The sequence below is a fragment of the Hyla sarda genome, chromosome 8 (assembly GCF_029499605.1).
Source record: "Hyla sarda isolate aHylSar1 chromosome 8, aHylSar1.hap1, whole genome shotgun sequence".
Classification (NCBI taxonomy): Eukaryota; Metazoa; Chordata; class Amphibia; order Anura; family Hylidae; genus Hyla; species Hyla sarda.
The window spans coordinates 109,413,855-109,439,454 of record NC_079196.1 but is presented as its reverse complement, the minus strand read 5'-3'; positions in this window follow the sequence as shown (position 1 = coordinate 109,439,454).

The window sequence follows — 25,600 nt, the reverse complement described above, 5'->3', positions numbered from 1 at the left end:
CATTTAGCCCCAAGACAAGCGCAGATCCTTCCTAAGCATGTCCATTATTGTCTGGCAGGTATGTACTAAAATCACCTTATGTTGGATACCCCCTTTAAGGGGTTAAGGGGATGGCTGCATGCAAGCTACATGCACAAAAGTTCAGGCTGGGACAAGCATTAAACAGATGTAGATATACAGTCTGCTTATGGATGTGTCCTCTCACAGTGTTCACACTACAAATCCCTATGTGGAAAATATGCAGTGTTTACAGCTGCAGCAATGTAAATGGGATTTTAAGAAGTGCCATCCACATGCTGTTAAAAAAAAAAAATGAATACAAACCAAGAAATTCTGTATCTCAACTGTCTCCAGAAAGTTAAACAGATTTGTAAAATACTTTTATTAACCTGTTAAGGATCCAGGGCGTACCTGTACGTCCTGAGTCCGCTCCCGGTCTATAATGTGGGGCCCAGGTCAAAGCGGGTCGAGCCCGGCCAACAACGGCCGGGACCTGTGGCTAATAGCGCGCGGCATTGATCGCAGTGCCGGGCGCTATTAACCCTTTAGACGCGGCGTTCAAAGTTGAACGGCGCGTCTAAAATGAAAGTGAAACCATGCCGGTTAGCTCGTGGAGCTGTTCGGGATAGCCACGGCGAAATCGCGGCATCCCGAACAGCTTACATGACAGCTGGAGGATCCCTACCTGCCTCCTCACTGTCCGATCGCAGAATGACTGCTCAATGCCTGAGATCCAGGCATGAGCAGTCAAGCGGCAGAATCATCGATCACTGGTTTCTTATGAGAAACCAGTGATCAATGTAAAAGATCAGTGTGTGCAGTGTTACAGGTCCCTATGGTAACTATAACACTGAAAAAAAAAGTGAATAAAGATCATTAACCCCTCCCCTAATAAAAGTTTGAATCACCCCCCTTTTCCCATAAAAAAAAACAGTGTAAATAAAAATAAAAATAAATATATGTGGTATCGCTGCATGCGGAAATGTCCGAATTATAAAAATATATCATTAATTAAACCGCACGGTCAATGGCGTAGGGGAAAAAAAATTCCAAAGTCCAAAATAGTGCATTTTTGGTCACTTTTTATATCATGAAAAAATGAATAAAAAGCGATCAATAATTCCTATCAATGCAAACATGGTACCGCTAAAAACTTCAGATCACGGCGCAAAAAATGAGCCCTCATACCGCCCCATATGCGGAAAAATAAAAAAGTTATAGGGGTCAGAAGATGACAATTATAAACGTATAAATTTTCCTGCATGTAGTTTAGATTTTTTCCAGAAGTACGACAAAATCAAACCTATATAAGTAGGGTATGATTGTAACCGTATGGACCTACAGAATAAATAGAAGGTGTCATTTTTACCAATAAATGTACTGTGAAGAAATGGAAGCCCCCAAAAGTTTCAAAATGGCATTTTTTTTTCAATTTTGTCTCACAATGATTTTTTTTCCCGTTTCGTCGTAGATTTTTGGGTAAAATTATTGACATCATTACAAAGTAGAATTGGTGGCGCAAAAAATAATCCATCATATGGATTTTAGGTGAAAAATTGAAAGAGTTATGATTTTTTAAAGGTAAGAAGGAAAAAACGAAAATGCAAAAACGGAAAAACCCCAGGTCTTTAAGGGGTAAAAAAAATCCTAATCCTTCCAATAATTATCAGCTACTGAAGTTGAGTTGTTCTTTTCTCTCTGGCAACAGTGCTCTCTGCTGATATCTCTGCTTGTCTCGGGAACTGCATAGAATAGAAGAGGTTTGTAATGGGGATTTGCTTCTACTCTGGACAGCTCCCGAGACAGGTGTCATCAGAGAGCACTTAGACAGAAAAGGGAAACTCAACTTCAGCAGCTCATAAATCCTGAAAGGATTAAAAAAGTTTAATAGAAGTAGTTTACAAATCTGTTTGACTTTCTGGAGCCAGTAGATATATATAAAAAGTTTTTCCTTTTCCCTTTAATGACTCAGCAAATGTTATTTTTGCATTTTTGTTTTTTCCTCCTCGCCTTCAAAAAATCATATATTTGTAATATTTTTATCCACAGATGAGTATAAGGGCCTTTTTTTGCGTAAGCAGTTGTCATTTGTGATAACATCACTAATTTTACCATAAAATGTATGGCACAACCAATAAAATACTATTTGTGTGGGGTAATTTATAAGAAAACCACAATTTTGCTAATTTTTTAAGGTTTAGTTTTCACGCTGTACAATTTATGGTAAAAATGACATGTTGTCTTTATTCTGTGGGACAATATGATTAAAATGATACCCATGATTACATACTTTTCTATTATAGTACCGCTTAAAAAAATCTCAAACTTTTAAACCAAATTAGTACATTTAAAATCCCTCTATTTTAACAACCTGTAACTTTTTCATTTTTACGTATAAGCTGCTGTATGAGGGCTCATTTTTTTTTTATTGGTACCACATTTGTGTACATAAAACTTTTAGTAAATTTTTTATGAATTTTTTGGGAATATGATGTAATAAAAAAGCAGCAATTTTGGAGTTTATTTTATTTACGTTTACGCCGTTCATCATACGGGATCATTAACATTATATTTTGATAAAATGGGGATAAAATGGGAAAATTTACATTTTTATTGGGAGAGGGGATTTTTCAAATTTTTTTCCTTTTATTATTTCCTTCTTTTTTTTTTTACTTTTTTTTTAAAACTTTTTATTTCCACATAGGGGACTATTTTTTGCAATCAGGGCATAGCACTGATAAGTATAATCAGCTATCTTCTGCTCTGGTCTGCTTGATCGCAGACAAGAGCAGAAGACCAGAGGAAGGTGGTGGAGGCAGGTAAGGGGACCTAGAGCCGCTGCTCTGGATGATTGGATACCCGCTGCAGCACTGCGGGCGATCTGATCATCCATTTTAGTGACCGCACTGCCGCTGATGCCGTGATCTGTATTGATCACGGCATCTGAGGGGTTAATAGCACACATTCAGTGTGAACGCTGATGTACGCCATTACTGGCAGGTCCCGGCTGCACATGACGCGAGCACCCCCCGCCGGTGCTTGCGGTCATGTACAGGACATAAATGTACGTCCTGGTGGTTAAAGGGGTTTTCCGGGAAAAACATCTTAAACTCTATCGAATGGATAGGGGATAAAATGGTCTGATCGCGGGGGCCCTGCCACTGGGACCCCCCGCAATCTCCCTGCAGCAGCCCGCATTCTATGCATAGCTGCGTCTGAAGTTTCGGAAACTTCTGGGCTTCTGAGACAGGGACGTGACGTCCCCTCCATTAATTTCTATGGGTGGGGCCGTAATGGCCGCAATGCCCCCTCCCATAGACATGAATGGAGGGGGCATGGTGTGACGTCACGTCCCTGTCTCGGAAGCCTGGCGGTTTCCGAAACTTCAGACGCAGCTACGCATAGAATGCGGGCTGCTGCAGCGAGATTGCGGGGGGTCCCCAGTGGCGGGCCCCCCGCGATCAGACATCTTATCCCCTATCCTTTCGATAGGGGATAAGATGATTTTGCCCGGAATACCCCTTTAAGTACCAATGCTCAAGGATTGACATTTCCGACATCCTGCATTGTTAAGGGGTTAAAGAAGCTCTCTATTTATTTTTCTGAGGTTCATTTGTCACATTCTTTCCTAATGACAACTAAGCGAAATGCTTAGAAAGAAGTGCAAATGGCTATCTATAAAAAGTAATCTGGCAGTTCTTTTTACATCTCCTTTAATTCTTATGTAAAAGCATGCCCTCTCTAGTTTCAGATATAAATATCATCCCTGCAGTCTTCTGTCCCCTTGTGAGCTGTGACTTATGAGGAGAGGTTCTTAGTCAGCAAGATGTGAATCTAAATATAAACATCATTTTTGTCTCATTTCCTCTGCATAGTAAAAGCAGAATATGCTACTATAAACCAGAAACCACTAACCTCAACTTTATTACCTGCATACAAACCAAATAAATGTAGAATGTTTAATAAAGATGAAACTAGGAATATGTGAACCCTAGTAAATAGTGTTTAAATAATTCTCAGGAAGGGAGCAGATGCACCATGGCTTGGGGACCATGAACATGTATCCTTTATATAGACCAGCCCTGTATGTTATACTAGGCCAACAAGGCCTAAGGGCAGAACTTTTTCAAGGTGAGATGGCTGAGGGGCATGATTATCTTGGTGCCCCTGGACTAGTCCAAATCCTCCTCCCCCTTGTGTCAGAGGCAAAATTGTCATAACTTTGTATTATTGAAATTTTTTAAATAAAATTATTATAATACTGTCGCTGGAGGCCGCCCTTTAGAGGGGAAGGCGGGAATATAGAAGTGATCCAGGAGATAGACATGTTTCAACTCCCACTTGTCACTAGCTCTGATATGGTTGACTGGTCTTAGTAAAAATGGCTGAACTTAACTTTTTATTTTGTTTAAATGTTTTATCTATTGTTTTAAGAGAAACAGTGTCCGAATAAAAAGGGCTCCCTTAATTGTACGCTCCTATACAAGAGTATTTAAGAGTATTTAGCATCCTTAAAGCGTACCTGTCATAGTGCAAAAAAAAGGGACCCAATTGTGATCATGTGCATATAATTTTTATGTGTCTCGGACCTATATATCCAGAGATATAAGCATTTATCTGCTGGTGAGATACTTTTTCATTGTGCAGGCTGGAGGGGGCGTGTCAGTCTGTCTCCCTCACAGGAGCAAGCCTGGGCAGTCAGCCAATCAGTACTCTCTACTCTGTAACCCTTTCCTCTCTGGTTTTATGCTATGTCATGTTACACAGAGAAAGATACTTGGAGCTTGCCTGCAGTAATCAGAAGACATTATGGTGAATTCATAACAGGATAAAATGTATAAATATAAGAATAGATCTTTATAAAATGAGTGCAAGGATTTTTTTAGATAAAAGTAAAGCATTTTTATGAATACATGTTCTATCTGTTTTATCTTCTCCTAGTAAAGCTGGATGCTAATAAGCATAGCTGTCACTATATGTGTCATTCATCTTTCACAGACTCCTGAATGTCTGAACAACTTCTTTGTCAATCAGGAGTCCGAGAAAGCTTTGACTATTTCAGCCATCTGGGAGTTGTAGTTTAGTAACAACTGAAGCTGCAATGTTTGTAAATAACTGTGTTAGGCTGGGTTCACACTACGTTTTCTCCCATACGGGAGCGCATACGGCAGGGGGGAGCTAAAACCTCGCGCTCCCATATGCCTTCGTATGCGCTCCCGTATGTAATTCATTTCAATGAGCCGGCCGGAGTGAAACGTTCGGTCCGGTCGGCTCATTTTTGCGCCGTATGCGCTTTTACAACCGGACCTAAAACTGTGGTCAACCACGGTTTGAGGTCCGGTCATAAAAGCGCATACGGCGCAAAAATGAGCCGACCGGACCGAACGTTTCACTCCGGCCGGCTCATTGAAATGAATGACACACGGGAGCGCATACGAAGGCATACGGGAGCGCGAGGTTTTAGCTCCCCCCTGCCGTATGCGCTCCCGTATGGGAGAAAACGTAGTGTGAACCCACCCTTAGAGCAGTGTTGCCTCAAGCTGTTTTAAAACTACAGCTCCCAGCATGTCCACACATCCCTTCTCTGTAGTTTTGCATACACAATAAAAATTTCCTATACTGGATACTGGTATGCTTTATGGCCGGTATCCAGTATGCTGTAAAATCTAGACTAGTCTGTCTGGCTAAAAGACAGGCGACCCTTAGTGGTGGCTATTTTGAGCTTGAATTTCAGGTGAAAATAAAAAATTATTTTAACAGGTGTATATTGTGAAATGTCATATTATAATGAGTCCTGCAACATATGAAAAGTTTTTTTTAACAATGGCAGTGCCTCTTTAAAGCAAAAAGCCCCTGACCCAAAATGTCCAAAAGATGAAATTTGTCATGTTCATCACTTCACTCCTAAAAACAAAATAATGGTACAATTACGGGGGATCTAAATTGCAACTTTTTCTGGACTTGTCTTTATATACTCTTTGTCTATGTGCTTTGATGCCTCTACTATAAAAATTGCAAACAGACTTTGTCACTATGGATATCCTTTCTCCTTCTGTGCTAGACTGAGATATAAAAAAAAGTTATGCTTTGCATCCAAGAGGACTTGCCACGTCCTGGTCGGTCTTTCAGCTTACACAAGTTTCTCTACAAGATTGGTAACTGCTTCTGATGAATCCTTTACATTCTTCACCCTCTACCAGGAGTCAACATGGGACCTTTTAAACATCTACCATGTGTGACTCTGCAAGACCCCCGTCACTTTATGTTTGTTTGTTTGTTTATCCATATTAACCTAAGGTTATTTCCTGCTGTTAAGATGGTTATTGGCTTGATTTCATTGTTTATTTATTTATTTTTAATCTCTTTGTTTTATGTTTTTTACTCCAGGAAGATTAGTGTCCTTTTGCATCTGTTTTACAAACTTGGCACTCTTTTGGTAGCTTTTATTTATTGTAAGCTTTACTTTTGTTTTATTTCTCCATGATGTCGGCTGACATCTATATTGTCTCCCTTAGGGCTAAGGATTTAAGTACCCCGGAGAAAAGGGCCCAGATATTATATTCTCAACATAATGTAAAAATATGGTGTTTCATAGAAACGCTAATAAAAAGAAAGCCCCAAATTCCATGTGGCACTCTATATCTCTTAGGTCTGTGCGAGTAAGGGGGCACTCTAGGGCCACAGATGCAATATTTCTAAAAACTGCAGACTCTGGTTATCAATATCCAGTATTTTTTTCTGTTAATACCTGTGTTGCATGAAAAATAAATAACATTTAAAATTTGCAAGAAAGTTGAAATGCTTAAATTTTACATCCAATTTGCCTTAAATTCTGCAACTTGCCTTTGGGGGATAACAACATTTCTAAATCCTGCTGTGAATTCTTTGAGGGATGGCAATTTTAAAATGGTGTGATATGAGGGGGTTTCTAGCATCAAGGCCAGAGGAGTAGCTTGCCGCTTCTGGGCCCCGATGCAGAATCTGCAACATGTTCCCATTATAATACTGGTCTCTTATAAGGTAAATGTGCTTGTCGCCCCCTTAGGCATAAGGGCCCTGGTGTGAATGCTACTGCTGCACTCCCTATAGCTATGCTTCTTATAGAGGCCTCTTAAATCCATTTCAGAAATAAACTGGTCCTTGAAAAAATTTGGAAGTTTTCATGAAAACCCTAAAAATTTGCTGCAAAGTGTGGTTTCCCGACACCGTATTTCATACGGTGCCTTGGTAGGGGGGGTCCCCAAAGTCAGAGTCCCTAGGACTGACGGGGTCCCCTTCCCTAGTTAGCCCCTAGTCACCCCTTAGTAAGTTAATATTTATAAGAATTATCATTGTAAATATTTATATTGCATTACTCACTTGTTTGGCATCGCAGGACCTTAGGTCATGTGACCCGTTGCTTAGCACTCTATGGTCTGTTGAAGGACCTTAGGTGGTTCTTGCGTCACATGTTCACTCACAATGCCGTGTAACGGAGCTGCGGCCAATATTCTCTCTCTTGGGTTGCTGTCACTGAACGAGGTAGGACCTCCGGAACTTTCAAGTATGTTTACTAGACCAAAGCCTTGCGGTCTCAGCCTATACCAAAGCTGTTATACTTCAACAATTCCCCGCTACTCTCCGCAAGATCATTGGACCTAAATGCACCCCTAAATCCAGGGGATCTATGCTACGGAATCTTCTAACAGCTAAATTGAGCTTATCTGATCCCAACCAACTGTTAATCGCTGATCAACTAGAAATAGACTCTGGACTGTTATCTGGATTGTTATTGCTATTGCCTGCTTCAGAAAATCTTCAGTAAAAGTTCCTGCAAGTTTTCCGTTAAACAGTGGTTGTGGACAATCCATTAATTTCACACTCACCTATCGCTCTTGGGAAGGGTGGCGATAGGCCCTAGCAACATTACAGTATTTAACCCTCACCCTGGCGTCACGAGTGACAAGGGCTAACAGCGCCCTTTATTATCCAGAACAGCAACACCCTACTACCAACTACCCTACACCCCCCGAGGCGTACCACAAAGCCTTCTAATATCCTTAAAAGTAGAAGGACATTTAATGAATGATGCTGACTAGAGATAAGTGAATCGAAGCTGACGAACCCAAATTCGTTACGAATTTCATGAAATATTAGATTCACAAGGAATGCGAATATCGCCGCGATTCTATCGCGCGAATCGCTTCATTAAATTAAAATTTACAGCGTTCCAGGCTAAAGGAGACCTAAAATGGCGGATCCACATGTCACTACATGGGGCAGGGGATTATGGTAGGGCGGGAAAATACGGCTGGAAAGGAGGTAGGCGGGATGACCCTGAATCACATGCGAGAGGCAGCCTATCAGCATTCATTGACCCCTGTGATGTCACAGCCCTATATATCGGCAGCCATCTTGTGGCTGCTCATTTTATGCCATATACGCTGCATACATAGGACATGCTCTGTGTCTGTGCGCTGAAGCGACAGTGTTCCAACTGCTATTTCCATCAGCCTTGTGGACAGAGAGAAGTGAATTGCATTGCTTGTTCTGAATGAGAGGGATTTTTACGCCATACCTCCCGGTCACGTTCTTCAGCATTTTATCAGAGAGGGGCAGATAGCCAGATAGTTTTTCGTTGCCTTATACATCTCAACGAGCTTCCTCAACTTCATGAACTTTATATCACAGGAGGAAGGAAAGACTTTTCAGTGCAATTCTGTCTATTTTTTCCACCAAAAAATCATCTGCTGCTTATACTAGTCTGTAGAGGGTATAAAAACCAGTTCACACGATTCTTAAGAGTCTGTGACAGAGTGCATTTTAGGGTTTAATCCCCGTTTTGTTTTTATTTGTGGTGCTGCTGTTGTGTGTGTCCTGCTGTTGTGCAAAAATGCGTTTTTTCAGCAGACTGTAGTGCATTGGTCTGCCCTCATACTTGCATACCACATATTTACATCAAAGCAGTCTACTATTTTGTATCTGTAACAAGTTTAGATACTGGGAAAGTCCTGGCAAAAATAATCACCGGCTGGTGTTTTACAAAAATAGAGTTTTCTGGCGTATTGTTGCCCATTTTTTTGCCCTCATACGTGCATCTAATAAGTGTACCATTTTGTACTTGTTAATCTGTCAAGAGTCTACATACTGTGAAAGTCCAAACTATAGTGCTCACCGGTTGGTGTTTTACAAAAATACTGAGTTTTTTGGCGTATTGTTGCGCATTTTTTTCCCTCATACGTGCATACCACATGCGTACATCTAATAAGTGTACCATTTTGTACCTGTTAATCTGTCAAGGGCCAACATATTGTGAATGTCCAAACAATAGTATTCACCGGCTGGTGTTTTACAAAAATACTGAGTTTTTTTGGCGTATTGTTGCGCATTTTTTTCCCTCATACGTGCATACCACATGCGTACATCTAATAAGTGTAGCATTTTGTACCTTTTAATCTGTCAAGGGCCTACATACTGTGAAAGTCCAAGCAAAATTACTCACCAGCTGGTGTTTTAAAAAAATACAAAAATAGTGAGTTTTTAGGTGTACTGTAGCGCATTTTTCTGCCCTCATCAGTGCATACCGCATACGTACATCTAATTAGTGTACCATTTTGTACCTGTTAATCTGTGAAAGGTCTACATACTGTGAAAGTCCAAACAATAGTACTCACCAGCTGGTGTTTTACAAAAATACAGAGTTTTTGGGCTCATTGTAGCGCATTTTTCTGCCCTCATCAGTGCATACCACATACGTACATCTATTTAGTGTACCATTTTGTACCTGTTAATCTGTCAAGGACTTACATTCTGTGAAAGTCCAAGCAAAATTACTCACCGGCTGGTGTTTTAAAAAAATACTGAGTTTTTAGGCTCATTGTAGTGCATTTTTCTGCCCTCATAAGTGCATACCACATACCTACATCAAAGCAGTCTACTATTTTGTATCTGTAAATCTGTAACAAGTCTAGATACTGGGAAAGTCCAGGCAAAAGTAATCACCGGCTGGTGTCCAAGTGTACTGTAGCGCATTATTTTTTCCCTCATACGTGCATACCACATATTTAAATCTAAGTAGTGTACCATTTTGTACCTGTTAATCTGTCAAGGGCGTACATACTGTGAAAGGACAGCCAAAAGTAATCACCTGCTGCTGTTCTAGACAAATACTGTTTAAAGAGTAGTGAAGCGTATTGTAATACCCTCATATACGCACTAAGTATGTCAGGCAGAGAAGTGCCAGGACGTGCACAGAGGAGTGGCAGAGGCCTAAATACTTTAGGCAGAGTTGGCAGCAGACTAGGGGTGAGTGGCAGCAGGAGTCGCAGCGAGAGGCCTGAGCTCCTGTTATCAGCTAGCGGTCATGTCTCGACCAGCAACCAATCTGCCGTCGTCGATTGGTTAACACGCTCATCCACTTCATCACAAGTGACATCTGACCCCACCAGTCAACAGTCGGTGGGTTCCTCAGACACAACCCTCAGTTGGCATGGCCCGGGAGCAGTCCCTGTCCTCCCATTGCCTCTGTCCTTTGCTGTTCCCTCTCCTGCAGAAGTATCTTATGCTGTAGGTTCAGCTCCACTATACACTGAGGGCGATCTAATAGAGGACAGTCAGCAGCTACTGCCCGGTCAAGAAGGGGAGGAGACATGCGCCGCTTGCTCCACTAGGCGGCCAAGTAGTGATGAGGAAAGTGACATGGGAGGTGGTGTTGCAAGGGTTTAGGGTCCTGAAGCAGACACTGTTGGGGAACCTGAGGAGGACATCAGTGACAAGCAGATACTTGTTGATGATAATGAAGCAGATTGCAATTGGGAGCCGGGTGCAGAAGGGGCTCCATCATCATCAGGAGAAGAGAGTTGCAGGTTGCCCTTGAGGCAGTAGCTGAGCCAGTAAGGCGGTAGCATGGTTGGCAGTCAGCATGGTGGCAGAAGTGGAAATTCTGGAGCCAAACGTGCCACAGGGAGACCACCTGCTTCGCGGCAGCCTACCTTTCCGGGAGGTAGTGGAACAGGGGTTCTTGGAGACGGCGCCAGTAGCAGTCAATTAGTGCGGACTGTAGGTGGGAAAATCAGCTACTCGGTGGTGTGGCAGTTTTTCATCAGGCATCCGGAGGAGGTTCACTTAGCCACATGCAAAATATGTCGGCAGAAGGTGAAGCGTGACCAGGGTCCCAATGTCGGCACCACAGCCCTGCGTCAACACATGCTTCAACACCATAAAGTGGCCTGGGAGAACCGTGGCTCTGATGTAGTGGTCCAGCCTGCTGCATCACCCAGTGGCCAACCGCTCCCTCCTTCAGCCTTCCAAGGCTCCACCACCTCAGGCGAAGGGAGCTGTGTGTCATACCCTCCTTCTGTCGCTCCAGATGCTCCTGCTCCTCCTACTTTTAGTCAGCCATTCCACCAACAATCCATCCGCGAAGCCATGTCCAAGAGACAACAGTATGTGCCCACTCATCCAACGGTGCAGAAGTTGAATGTACTCCTGTCTAAGTTGCTGGTGCTGCAGTCCATCCCTTTTCAAATGGTGGATTCTGCACCTTTCAGAGAATTGTTGGCTTGTGCCGAGCCGAGGTGGAGAGTCCCAAGCCGTCATTTCTTTGAGAAGAAGGCAGTGCCAGTCCTGCATAATTTTGTACAAGAGAAGGTGGGCCAGTCCTTGAGCCTGTCGGTGTGTTCAAAAGTGCACGGCAGTGCCAACGTGTGGAGCTGTAACTACGGGCAAGGACCATACTTTTCTTTTACGGCCCACTGGGTAAATGGTTCCTGCACAGCCACAACAGCAACTTGGACAGGTCACACCACTTCCTCCTCCATGCTCTCGCTCTCATTCAATTGGTCCTTTGACAGTGTGCGACTTCACCTCCTCATCCTCCACCGTGTCCTCGGCCTCCACTGCACGTCCAAATGTCAGTGGCCCTTCATCATACCATGTGTGTAGGGCATGGCAGTGTCAAGCTGTTCTTCACATGGTTTGCCTTGGCGAACGGAGTCACACAGGGGAGGAACTGTTAAAATTCATTCGTCAAGAAATCAGAGTATGGCTTACTCCACAAAATCTGGAAATGGGAACCATGGTGACCGACAACGGGAAGAACATCGTTTCCGCGCTGCCACAAGGAAGTGTGAAACACGAGCCCTGCGTGGCACGCGTGTTGAATCTGGTTGTCAAGCTCTTCCTGAAGTCTTCACCCCATTTGCAAGACATCCTAACAATGGGAAGGAATATGTGCATGCACTTCAGCCACTCATACACAGCAAAGCATACCCTCCTTGAGCTGCAGCATCAGAACTGCATCCCACAAGATAGTCTTATTTGTGATGTTGCCACACGTTGGAATTCAACCCTCCATATGTTGGACAGACTATACGAACAAAGAAAAGCCATCACTGATTTCTTGATGATCCAAGCAGATAGGGGTATTCCCCTGTGTAACTTCAATATGAACCAGTGGCAGCTCATACGTGACATCTACCGTTTGCTGAGGCCCTTTGAGGAAGCCACATTATTTGTAAGTCGCCTGGATTGCGGGATGAACAACGTAATTCCACTCCTACATTGCCTACAAAAAATGATTGAAACGAGTGCTGGTCACGGCAATGGAGATGTTGCGCCTACATCTCACGGCTACATGAGCCCTGTGGGGCTGAACCTGAGGAGGAGGATGAGGGGCAGAGTGAAGCACAGTTTAGGTTGGATGAGATGGACGGTGTTTCTAGTCATCAGACAGGAGAGGAGGAGCATGATCAGCTAGAGGAGCTAGAGGGTTATTATGAGGAAGGCGACACAGAGGACCCAGACACACCGTGGCAGTATGCAGTGGAGATTGAGGCAGGGAGTCCCTCCGAGTCACTGGCGCAAATGGCACGATGCATGCTCAGTTGCTTACGTAGTGACCCCCGAATCGTCAAAATTCATCAGCGGGATGACTTCTGGCTTTCCACCTTATTGGACCCTTGCTTCCGTCACAGAATTGGGGCGTTTTTTACAACCAGTGAGAGGGAGGACAAACTGAACTATTACAGAGAGATCCTACCTAGTCAGTTGGCCTATGCCTATCGGCAACATGGTCCATCCACTCGCTGGTCTGACTCGGGGGGCCCTCTGCACTCACTTTCCACTGCCATGGCTGCTGGGGAGGGGAGGGGTGGCAGGAGCAGTAGCAGCTCCATTATCAACAGCCTAAGTCTACAGTCGGTGATGAGTACCTTTCTTCACCCGCACAGTGAAGCAACTCATCAGCAGCAGGTAGACATGGAGCAGGACCTGAACCAGCAGGTGGTGGCATACCTTGACATGACCATGCCGGGACTATTCATAGTATTCAGATTATTGGGCAGACTAGATGGGCCAAATGGTTCTTATCTGCTGACACATTCTATGTTTCTATGTTTCTATGCCAACAAACCTTGAAGATCCGCTTGACTTCTGGACAGCAAAACTTGATTTATGGCCGCAACTAGCAGAGTTTGCCCTGGAAAAGCTGTCCTGCCCGGCCAGTAGTGTGCCTTCAGAGCGGGTGTTTAGTGCAGCCGGGGCCATAATCACCTCACGTCAAACTCGTCTGTCCATGAAAATTGTGGAGAGACTGACCTTTGTGAAGATGAATCAGGAATGGATCAGCCAGTATTTCCACCTACCAATACCAGATGCTTCAGAGTAGATTGACCATGCTGCTACACCAGCACTTCACAATTATGGTTGTGAAATCCTCTTGGGTTATCAATTAGGGTTTTGAAACCCTCTTGGGTACTGCAAATGCCTGCTCCTGACTTATCCTGTGTCTTTCATGAACTACTTGCCTTACTGATGCTTCTGGCCTTGGGCCTTTAATTTTTGGATGTTTAGCAGTAGCTAAATACATGCTTAATGCAAATTTCAGCATTGATCTTTAAATGTAAGGGGTTATGAAACCCTCTTGGGTACTGTGAATGCCTGCTCCTGACTGATCCTGTGTCTTTCAGGAACTACTTGCCTCACTGTTGCTTCTGGCCTTGGGCCTTTAATTTTTGGATGTTTGCACTAGCTACATGTAGAAAGCCTATCAGGCTGCATTTGTGGGAGGGGCTTAGGATATTTAATCCCCGGAAACCCCTCCCTAGGGGCGTATGCTGGGTTGGCGAAATCGGCTGGGATTTTCGTTGCGTACGCTAGGCAGGTGGGACTGGTGATGCAGGTAAGTGCCGGAGTACCGGTGGGTTGTTTCACTCACTTGGGTGCCCTGGGCTGCAGCATTTCTCCCCTCAGGTGGGCGGTCTCCGGCACCCAAGGTCCGCAAGGCGGCAGTATCCTTCAGGGGGCACCGACAGCTTAGCCAGGCTGGCCGGTCATGCAGATATTCTCATGTGGCGCGTGGCTGTAGCGGGGGCGGGCGGGGAGATGCGGCACCCGGAGTCTCCCTGCTCCGGCTCATCCACACGTGGTCGGAGTGCCTTAGCGCTTGGAGGGGACGATATACCTTACTTAGGTCAGCGGGTGCTGGGGCAGGTCTTACCGGCAGGGTACGGTCGCTCTCACACAGCCGGCGCCGGGAGACGCGTCCCACGTGGGCGCACAGCTCCAGCGGCTCACGTGACACACTGGGTCTCTGATTGAGTGGAGTCACAGCAGGCCAGGGGAGTAGCTGTTTTCTGGCTGCAGTTCCGCCTGCGGACAGCAGGTGGTGCTGCGGTACGTTGGAAAAAAAAGGGGGGGGGACATGTATAGTGGTTGTATTCATGTATACACTGTGTTGGTATTGGAGGTGGTATAGTTCTTGGCAGGTGCACCGGTGTTTGTGGGGGCATAGGCCTCAAACACATGCACAAACGAAAAAAAAAAAAAAAGAGAGGGGGACATGTGTAGTGGTTGTATATTCGTGTACATACAGTGTCGGTATTAAAAGAGGTATAGTTTCTGGCCGGTGCACCGGTGTTCGGGGGGCAAAGGCCTCGGATGCATGCACCAGTGAAAATAAAATAAATAAATAAATAAAAAAGCAAGAGATAAGGTAGATGGTTTCCCCCCCCCCCCCCCGCATATATGTACTCATACATATAGATACACAGTAATTCATACACACGATTATGGTTCACACATTAACAAGGAAGGGGGCAGTAGGGGGCTAGCGGGGTTTTTTAGTCGGGTCATTTTCCCAGGTTTGTTAGCCAAGGTAACTCTGTGGACCCTCTGTGTCAGAAACACTGGTTATTATTTTTGTTTCAGATTGGGTGCATTCCGGTTAGGTGGTCACCACGTTCCTGTGTTGTACATTGCATCTACGCCTAGGGACTTCGGTTAGTACTAGCCGCACGGCGATTTTGCTTGTTTTCTGTCCTTGTGTTGCACTTTGGTTGTCACTTCCCTGGTAGTGGGGCCAGTTCACGCCTTCCGTTTTCAGTTCACATAATATTTGTCTACACCAACTTAAATGGTACATACAGTAGCTGTATCACATAGACGCTGTTATCAAGAGTAGTCTGACTCCAATCCGTCAGAGGGATTACAGTGCATTCATTGGTCTGGCACGTGTTCAGAGCATTTCCCGGTACATGGGTAACGGTTGCTGTTATCTTCACTCTGCGGGTGACCGTTTACCTGCGATGGTTGCTGACACGTCTTCAGAACCGTTGCTAGTTAGTCAGAGATGGCGCGTACTGTAATCTTGGCCCGCTGTCAGGAGGTATTCACTGTCATAATACACATCATGGCTACACACGTCATGCATTTCATAGCGCTCTCCTACATACTGTCAGTCACCTTGCACGTGGCATCAGGGGTACCAAGAGGTACACTCGACTTGCGGTCAACACTTGTTTCAGGGTCCACACCTTTGCACACATCAAGCACGGTCAGGTGTGCGAGGTAATAAGTGTTCTCATTTGGCTATCCACAGGCGTTACAGGTTTCCGTCGGATCTTTCGATTCGTTGTGGTTTTGTTAGGGGTCAGGTCAGTAGCTGTCATTGAGAGGGGTGCACGTTTTTTTTTTTTTTTTTGTCAAGGTACTCACTATTATCGCTTTTTCCCCGGCACCCGTTTCGGCCCGGACAGGTCATGTCTCACGTTTCAGACATCGAGGACCCGATGTCCATGCCTGAAACTCCAGGCAGGAGCTCCATGCGAGGGACGTCCTCCTCTGCGGCATACAGAGCGTGGACGATTCCCAAGCTAATGGAGGAATTGCGCAAGAGGGCAATTCCTTTCCCGGCAACCGCCTGTAAAGCGGACTTTTATAAGCTCCTCATGGCGGATCAGGATGCTACTGGCACTCTGGAGGGTACCTCGAGCCAGGCTACACTAAATGAACTACATGCCATGATGACATTTATGATGGGCAGACTGGAGTCTCTTGAGAAGAGGGGTACTCAGGAGTCGGCAGCCCCAGTAGCTCCACAGGGGCCTGCCCCTGCGGTAGCGACTGCCCCAGTAGTGGAGGTCAACCAAGGTAGGCGTCCAGGGCCACCAAGGGTGTCACCGGTGCATTTTGTCCCGGCGGCCCTGAGAAAGGACATACTGGAAGGGAAGGACATTAACTTGGCTTCACTTCTGATATCTGCTTTTGATGTGGAGGACACTAAGACGGTAGCTTGTGCAGAGTTATCAGTGGTGCTCAAAAGTAAGGACGCCAGGTTGAAACGGAAACTGAACATTCATGAGTATGTTATTGCCTTCAGCAAGTACAGGGAAGTGATATGCTCCGTTAGGCCGGAGAGAAGGGAGGAGCTCGACCTGTACTTGCTGAGGGTCACTGAGCATGCGTACAAGTATGGTGGTACCCACTTCTACGACTATCATAGAAGTTTCTCGGCTATGGCAGCGGCCGCTTTCAGCCAGGATGGTTACGTGACTGACTGGAACCTAGAGGATTCGCAAATGTTTTGCAGTCATTTTGTGAATCTGAAGTTCCCAGCGTGCGCTCACTGTCAGGCCATCACTCACGCCACCGCATGGTGTGCAGGGCTTGGGCAGCAGGGGGAGCATGGGGCGGCCAGACCATTCACATCCTCAGATACCTTCTTGAGGCCGGCTCCGTCAGTGGATAAGTTGGGCCGTTCGGTGCATTACCTCTGTGGCTCGCAGATATGCAACAATTACAATATCTCTTCCTGCAACTACAGGAACTGCAGGTTGTTGCATGTCTGTTTTTACTGTTTCAGGGCACACCGGGGATCGGCTTGCAGGCAAAAGGGGCCGGCATGACTAGGCGGGGCTCGTACCACAGTTCTAGCTGCCTTACTTGTAGATCACCCAGACCCGGCCTGGGTGCAGTGGTTGGTCACCGGGTTGACAGAGGGTTTCCACACTGGCATGGTCATGATTCCACAATCCACACACGAATGTGATAATTTGTTGACGGCTCTGCACGATCCCGTAGTCATCACCGATTTAATAAACACAGAGTTATTGAAAGGTTACATGATTGGGCCCTTTGCAGTTTCCCCCTTCACTTCATGGAGAGTCAGCCCGGTAGGGGTGGTGACGGGAAGTTCAGTGGGAAGAAAAGGATGATTTTTTACTTGTCGGCTCCTCACGATTCAGTAATTCCCAGCATCAATTCGCTCATACAATCAGACGAGTTTAGCACGCAGTACTCATCGATAGACGAGGCCATTCAGCTCATCCTGAAACTCGGTCCAGGGGCCTGGATGGCTAAAGCAGACGTCACAGACGCGTTTAAGTTGCTTCCATTACGCAGGGATCAGTGGCAATGGTTCGGTCTTAAGTGGCAGGGTTCATATTATTTTGCTACCAAGCTGACCTTCGGTTGTAAAAGCAGCCCGTGGTTGTTTGACCAACTGGCCCAGGCATTGCACTGGCTGCTGGTCAATGTCTCCGGATGCAGCCAAGTCATCCATTATCTGGATGACTTACTTCTGCTCAGTGGCCCGAGGGAAGAGCCAGGCCAGTTGTGCAGATTACTCAAGCTGTTTGCGGACATTGGGGTGTCGGTGTCTCCCAAGAAGACAGTTGGTCCAGCCAGATGCCTTACCTTTCTGGGAGTAGTCCTAGACTCAGTTACTATGCAAGTTAGTCTGCCTACCGACAAACTCAATAGAATCAGACAGACAAGTTCACGATCTCTCGCATCACGACCAAGGTTGACTTACAAAGTTTGCTAGGTATGCTTGCTTTTGCCATGAGGGTCATTCCGCAGGGTAGTGCATTTGTGTCCAGGATCTTGTCCCTCCTACACGATGTCCCACACCAGCACAGTAGGGTATCCCTGGATCGGCAAGCCTTGGCTGATCTTGGGATGTGGGACAGGTACATGGAACATTGGAATGGCACAGCGATGCTTGTTCCGCCAGCCTCCGAGTGGTCCCCCAAAGTCTGCACTGATGCGTCATCTTCCACCGGATATGGTGCAGTGTGGGGCAACAGGTGGTTGGCAGGGCAATGATCCGAGCAGATGTTGGCTCTGGGGGGTTTTGGCAGCACGTCTGCTCTGTTTGAAATATTGCCTATTTTAGCGGCGGCAGTGGTGTGGGGTGACAAATGGGCAGGGCAGACGGTGCAATTCCTATGCGACAATCAGGCGACAGTGGCCATAGTAAACAAAGGCAGTTCCAATCACGCGATAGTCATGAGGTTCGTTCGCAAGTTAGTCTGGATGTCCCTGCAGTTCAAGTTTAATTTCGTGGCCATACATATACCGTGGGTGGAGAATACAGCTGCCGATGCGCTATCCAGGGTTAATTTCCATCTTTTTTCACAGGTGGTCCCACAGGCAGAGCTGGTCGGAGCTCAGGCCCCAGGTTTGGCCCAGCTAGTCATGGATTAGCCTATTACACGAAAGTGGCCCGGGACTTAATGTATGACGCCTTGGCACCCAACACTAAGAAGGCATATCACGTGGCTTACAACACTTTTAGGTCTTATCTATCTCATCAAAATGTTCCTTTCTCTTTCGACACTAAGGTTATTCTATCTTTCATCGGTTTTTGCCACTCTTCTCTGCACTTATCTCATAGCACCATCAAATCTTATCTGTCAGGTATCCAGCACTTCATTTCTCTAGCTCACCCGGACAGGCTCTCTATTCTTTCATCTCAGGCTGTCAAGGCTGCGCTCAGAGGGGTCTTGGCCCATTGCTCCAGAGTTCCGGCTCTCCGGAGACCTATCAGTGGTGATCTGTTCAGGGCATTGTCCGATGCTTTGGACGGTAACCCGTTCGGTTTCGAGCGCAGCCTGATTCTGAAGTCTGCCGTGTATCTGGCTGTTTATGGTTTCCTCCGTCCGGGAGAATTCTCGTGTGCTAGGCGGGGCACCACACACTTACAGAAAGCTCACTTGAGGTGGCAGGGTTCTTGGTTTGAGATTGAACTTTCTGTCACTAAGACATGCAGGTGGGGTGCAGTGGTGAGGTATTTCCCTTCAGGTAATAAATGGTGCCCGGTGGCTGTGTTGTCACAACTGACTAACATTCTACACAACAAACCTCCGGTGTCACCTCTGTTGCCCTTCGGCGCAGGGGCGCTGACTACTTCCACGTTCATGTCACATGTTCGCACGTCACTTCGTACGTTAGGCCACAACCCCAGGGAATACTCAGGGCACTCCTTTAGGATAGGAGCTGCATCAGCGGCCTCCAGGCATAAGGTGCCAGTACATGTGATTCAAAAGTTTTTCAGGTGGCGCTCTGATGCGTACGCCACGTATGTCCCAGATCCCTCAAGGGAGATGGCTGATGCGTTTCATCATTTAGCTTTATAATAAAGTTCACTTTCAAATTACCCTAATAGTGTTGTCTTTTTGCCCTCTAAAGGCAGACCCTCGACGCGGTTTTCAGGCACACCTCAACCGCTGTTCAAGGGGCAGGTAGTTGTTAAGCTTCGAGTGGTATTAATCATGTCTCTTTTAGGTTTCCCTGGCAGCAGGTAACAGGTAAGACCACGTACACTGATAAGTCCTGACCACAAGTAGAAAGCCTATCAGACTGCATTTGTGGGATTTCAACATTGATATTTCAATGTAAGGGGGATATGAAACCCTTTTAGGTACTTCTGATGCCTGATCCTGACTGCTCCTGTGTCTTTCATGAACTACTTTGCTTACTGAAGCTTCAGGGCTTGGGCCTTAAATTTATTGATGTTTTGCACTAAATTACATACATGCTTAATTGAGATTTCAACATTGATCTTTCAAGCTTAGGGGTTATGAAATCCTCTTGTGTTCTTCTGATGCCTTTTCCTGACTGTGTCTTTCAGGAACGACTTGCTTTACTGACGCTTCTGGGCTTGAGCCTTAAATTTGGAGCACTACCTTACATGCATCTTCAATAGAGACTTCAGCATTCACCTTTTACTTTTAGGGGTTGTGGACCCCTCTTGTATATTCATTCTGCTTCCTGCTCCACTGTGTCAGCCCGTTGGTCCTGTGACAGTGTTCGACTCCACCTCCTCATCCTCCACCATATCCTCAGCCTCCACTGCCCGGACAAGTCTCAGACTCTCAGTGGCCCTTCAGCATACCATGTGTACAGGGCATGGCGGTGTCACGCTGTTCTTCCCATGGTTTTCCTTGGCGAAAAGTCTTGGAAACAATGGCTGGTCAGGGCAATCTAGACATTGCGCCTACATCTCACGGCCACATGAGCCCTGTGGGGGCTTATTAGATTTGGCCCTTTGTACCCACACGCCGGAGTACGGGACACTAAAACTTGGGAGTTAAAAGTTAAATTTCAGAATCATTAAATTAAATTTCAAATTCTTAAATTTAAATAAAAAAATCATACATTTCAATGGTCTCCTCATACTTCAGCCAACTCCAGGCTGTGTGATTCAGGCAATATATGGCTTACCGACACTGCTGCTGGGCCTGGATCTGGGACTGAAAATTTTGTTATGGTAGCACTAGCTATCCAAATTCTTCATTTTAAATTTTAAAAATTCTTGTGTTTTTTTTTTTTTTTGGGGGGGGGGGGGGAGGGATTGTGAAGCCCTGGGGACTCCTCATGCTTCAGTCAACTCCAGGCTGTGTCATTCAGGCAATATATGGTTTACTGATACCACTGCTGGGCCTGGGTATAAACATGTTGTTATGGTAGGTAGCACTAGCTATCCAAATTCTTCATTTAAAATTTTAAAAATGATTGTGCTTTTTTCTTGGGGATTGTGAAGCCCTATGGTCTCCTCATGCTTCAGCCAACTCCAGGCTGTGTCATTCAGGCAATATATGGTTTACTGATACCGCTGCTGGGCCTGGGTATAAAAATTTTGTTAAGGTAGGTAGCACTAGCTATGCAAAACCTTCGGTTTAGATTTCTGAATTCATCTTTTAATCTTAGGGATTGTGAAGGCCTAGTGTCTACTCATGCTGGTGCCAACTCCTGGCTGTGCCATTCAGCCACTATATGGTCTCCTCATGCTGCCAAGACCTTCACGCTGTGTCATTCAGCCACTATATGGTCTCCTCATGCTGCCAACACCTCCACGCTGTGTCATTCGGCCACTATATGGTCTCCTCATGCTGCCAACACCTCCATGCTGTGTCATTCAGCCACTATATGGTCTCCTCATGATGCCAACACCTTCACGCTGTGTCATTCAGCCACTATATGATCTCCTCATGCTTCAGCCTCATCCAAGCTGTGTCATTCAGCCACTATATGGTCTCCTCATGCTGCCAACACCTCCCTCATGCTGCCAACACCTCCACGCTGTGTCATTAAACCACTATATGGTCTCCTCATGCTGCCAAAACCTCCACACTGTGTCATTTAGCCACTATATGGTCTCCTCATGCTTCTGCCAACTCCAGGCTCTGTCATTCAGGCAATATATGGTTTACTGATACCGCTGCTGGGCCTGGGTCTGGGAATAAAAATTTTGTTATGGTAGGTAGCACTAGCTATGCAAAATCTTCGGTTTAGATTTCTGAATTCATGTTTTAGTCTTAGGGATTGTGAAGGCCTAGTGTCTACTCATGCTGGTGCCAACTCCTGTCTGTGCCATTCAGCCACTATATGGTCTCCTCATGCTGCCAACACCTCCACGCTGTGTCATTCAACCACTATATGGTCTCCTCATGCTGCCAACACCTCCACGCTGTGTCATTCAACCACTATATGGTCTCCTCATGCTGCCAACACCTCCACGCTGTGTCATTCAGCCACTATATGGTCTCGTCATGCTTCAGCCTCATCCAAGCTGTGTCATTCAGCCACTATATGGTCTCCTCATGCTGCCAACACCTCCACGCTGTGTCATTCAGCCACTATATGGCCTCCTCATGCTGCCAAAACCTCCACGCTGTGTCATTCAGCCACTATATGGTCTCCTCATGCTGCCAACACCTCCACGCTGTGTCATTCAGCCACTATATGGTCTCCTCATGCTGCCAAAACCGCCAAGCTGTGTCATTCAGCCACTATATGGTCTCCTCATGCTGCCAACACCTCCACGCTGTGTCATTCAGCCTTTATATGGTCTCCTCATGCTGCTAAAACCTCCACGCTGTGTCATTCAGTCACTATATGGTCTCCTCATGCTGCCAAAACCTCCATGCTGTGTCATTCAGCCACTATATGGTCTCCTCATGCTGCCAAAACCTCCACGCTGTGTCATTTAGCCACTATATGGTTTCCTCATGCTAACAACACCTCCACGCTGTGTCATTCAGCCACTATATGGTCTCCTCATGCTGCCAAAACCTCCACGCTGTGTCATTTAGCCACTATATTGTCTCCTCATGCTGCCAACACCCCCACGCTGTGCCATTCAGCCACTATATGGTCTCATGCTGCTAAAACCTCCACGCTGTGTCATTCAGCCACTATGTGGTCTCCTCATACTGATGTCACCTCCAGGCTTTCTCATTGTGCCGCTCTGCGGCAATGATTCTAAAAGCGATGCCGGTAATCTGCATGTTATTCTGAATAACAGTATTATTTCACTTCCCCAGCACACTCTATCTGCCTGTTAGAACACAGCAAAGTGTTCTACACTACTATTGTGGCTCTCTGTAGGCCAGAAATAGCCCCTTTTAATATAGTTTTGCTGTAAATAAATTCGGATCGAAACAAATTTTGGGGGAAAATTCGGCGAATCGGCGGAATCAAATTTTTGAAAAGCTCGCTCATCTCTAATGCTGACAAATTGTAAATGTGAATTATTGACTCATTTAGAGTGGTTATCTTTTTAAAAGCAAAGAATGTCAAAATTCGGAAAATGCTAATTTTGTATCACTAACATGTCACACCCCCCCCCCCCCAAAAAAAAAAAGAAAAACGCTGAATCCCTTGGATAAGGTAAAAGCTTCCCAAAGTTATTAGCACTTTACGACAGGTCAAATTAGAAAAATGGGCCATAGTCCTTAAAGGGGTTATACAGATTTTATAATCTTTTCACTACAGTGCCTGTGATGCCAAGTTGTTTTTTTTGTGCTTTACCTGCCTTACATATGTGTGGTGGATCGACCCCTTTATTTGTGATTTCATGGTCTCTCCAGGTTCAGTACTCCACTGGTGTCTGGATGACCATTGTCTTAAGCCTTTCCCAGGATCCTGTTTGGCTAGAGTCAACAGCTAATCACAGGAGGCTTGTCTTCTTCTTTCTTTCCTTGACAAGCCATCCCCCTGATGAAGTGTGGGGTCCAGCTGTACCTGTTGCCGCACCGACCTTCAATGCGTCCTCTGCTGTCACATGATCTCAGTACTCTTCAAACAGTGTTGGACGCATTGAACATAGGCACGGTGGCACATACAGCTGGACCGCACACATCATCAGGGGGCTGGCTTGTCAGGGAAGACAGATAAGACAGGTAAGCCTTGAGGTGTAGAGGGCAGTGTCTGCAAAGTTTCTGTCTTTGCTGATGAGACTTCATTCTTCAAAATTTCCCCACAGACACACCAAGCAGATCTCTTGAATTTTACTAAATTCTAAAAATATTAAAACCAGCTTTGTGAAAAGGCTTTTTCTGAATGGGGGAATACATTGTGCCATCTTTTAGCCTGTGCTCTGCATGGAAAGCACTATTCCTGTCTCCCTGTGTTACGAACTTCCACTGGCACTCTTTAATAATTATCATCAGATATGTTTTATGTATTTCGCACATTTTATGCATCTCTGTATTGTCTTCCTAAACCAACTTCTTCCGTTAGCACCCAGCTTGTTGGCGGATGATGCCTTATGTATGGAGGACCAATTTATAACAGAGAAACTGGCTACTGCAATGTCATTTTGGCCTTCTAGGAAAAGAATGGGCACTGATCACTAGACTGCAAAGTTTTATAAAAGGTTGTAGCCCAAGAGGTTAATTCTCCTTTTATACATGTTATTGATGTTTGTACCTTAAAAGGATACTCCAGGAAAAAAACTTTTTTTTTTTTTTTTTATATCAACTGCTCCAGAAAGTTAAACAGATTTGTAAATCATAGATAGTGGTGTGTGTAGCTCACTAAATGATAAGAGGAAGTGTTCGAGGTTAAAGATGAGGCCTTCACCCAATCAGGCCTATTCAATTTAGGAAAAAGTTAATATGTAAAACCAGTCCCCAAGAACACTGTGGGTATATAGAATTTAGTAAAGAGTAGGTTAAAAGAAGAAGAGAAAATATATTGGATTAAATAAATATTAATTTATTAATGTAAGTATATGAATTAATAACCAATCACTCTGCAGGGCCCTTGCAGTAGTGAGTTGGAAAATACTGATAATATGTAAATAAAAATATGAGTAAATACAAATAAAAAAATTTAATAAATGCACCAATAGTGTCCACTGGTTGGCTAGCAATATGTCTCTTTCTATTGATTATCACAATTGTGTCCCAGGGTGTCCAATAGAAAAATCACAGTTCAGTAGGAAAACAGTTCAAAGAGTGAATAAATGAATGAACTCCTGTGAAGATCTTATGAGTCTCATCAGTTACTGTAACAGATTTGTAGAAATGGCAACAGTTGTAACTATTACAGTAACAGCAGTTGTAGCTGATATAGCAGCAGTTGTGGCAACAGTAGCAATTAGAACAGCAATTGTAGTGACTTTGTGGCAATCTTTGAATGTGTAGTATCGGTGCACAGCACCACTCACCCTCCTTCTCGGCTGTTGGTGATCCCGGCAGGCAGCGATACTCACGGATAGTGTTCTCGGTAGATCACGGACCTCTGCAGACCGCGGGATCCTGTGAGTGATGAAGGCTGTCTGTAATGCCGATCTGGATCGTAGCCTGGGTGAGTGGTTCTCTGGTTGGGAGCAGCTGCGTGTCCGAATGATGCTCTAGCTGCGCGCGTGTTGCGGTGGTCCCAAATCTTTGGGCATCCAGCGGTTGCGGCGAGAGGCTGCTGAAACGTAGCACTTTTTGTAACACTTGGAATGGAATAAACCATCTTCTCTTTGCTGTGGAATCATTGGATGTTATATACTGAAGGAGTCCTTTACCTAGACTCTGACCTCTGCGAGCACCTCTTCATATTTTTTCATTTTTTCTAAATTTGTAGCTGTGCTGTTCTGTTTGGGATTATCCAAGGGGTGGATATAGAGTTTTTAAAAGTGGTATACACTTGTATGATATGGTGCTTTGGATAGTCAGACGCGTTTCAAGGCCTGCGGGCCTTTTCTTCAGTGACAGATAAGATATATATGCCAAGCAGTGGTGTCTGTATTTATAAGGTCTACATGCAATGATGTCATGTTGAT